Consider the following 1,102-nt stretch of genomic DNA (forward strand, 5'->3'; position numbering starts at 1 on the left):
TATACACATATATATATATAGCTTCGAGCTGACCAAAGCCTTGTGCGTGGATTTGGTAAACGGAAACTGAAAGAAGCCCATTGATTGTCGGTAAAAAAAATGAAAACACTAAATCGGGGTTTCAGATATTTTTAGTACTTTTGGAGACTCAGTCGTGGCTGTGTGTACGTAAGAAGCTTCTTCCCAACCAGATGGTGTCATCTCGTGGGACTGATCCCAGAACCATGTGGTTGGGAAGAGCTTCTTACCACACCGCCACGACTGAGTATCCTAAAGTACTAAAAATATCTGAAAAGCCGATTTAGTGTTTTCATTTTTTATTTTTTTTTTACCGACAATCCCAGTTTTTCCTTTCACTTTTATCAGGCAGTTTACTTTACTTATTAGCGAAAAGTTCACAGAAAGCTGTACCACAAGACATTTATAGTATTTGACACTCAGCCATCCCAGCTGTAACGCAAGTAAGTAGTACATAAACAACTGACTATAGTATATACACTGAAAATAACTGGTCAGAACGGGTTTTAGAGTTCAAAATGTCTAGGTCACTGAGATATATATTACATGTGTGCCGACTGTCAGCTAGCTCTTCCGTCGTTTCATCCTCGTTTCATACTCTCAACTCAATTTCTCCCTTCTTTTCATGTACATCCGTCTCACTGTTGTTGCTATTAATCTTTCTACAACTCTCACTCCGCTACTGTTTTTCTCTTCTCACTTTCTCTCCTCCCACCACCACCACCTATCTCTATCGGTCTTTTTATAAACATTCGCTCACACACTCACATACACGCAAAACACCCGCTAGCGTACGCACGCGCTCACTCACTCACTCACTCACTCACGTTTATTGTTTGCTACTCACTCTCCTTTCCTATTTCTCTCATTGTCACTCTTTCTTCCTTCCTTATAGGCACCTCTGTTAACTGTTTTACTTCATCTCTACTCTACTCAAGAAATGCATCTGTTCATACGCGTATGTATGCAAGCGTGTATGTACGTATGTGTGTATGTATGTATGTATGTATGTATGTATGTATGTATGTATGTATGCATGCATGCATGTACACGCACGCTCACACATAGATGCACATACGTACAG

At 40.1% G+C, this 1,102-nt stretch overlaps 1 long non-coding RNA gene across 2 annotated transcripts in view; it reads right to left on the bottom strand.

The window, feature by feature from the left end:
• Positions 1-1,102, bottom strand: part of LOC128250909 (uncharacterized) — a 26,080-nt gene that overhangs the window by 3,280 nt on the left and 21,698 nt on the right. The window lies entirely within an intron of this gene.

This window comes from Octopus bimaculoides, chromosome 2 (assembly GCF_001194135.2).
Source record: "Octopus bimaculoides isolate UCB-OBI-ISO-001 chromosome 2, ASM119413v2, whole genome shotgun sequence".
Lineage (NCBI taxonomy): Eukaryota > Metazoa > Mollusca > Cephalopoda > Octopoda > Octopodidae > Octopus > Octopus bimaculoides.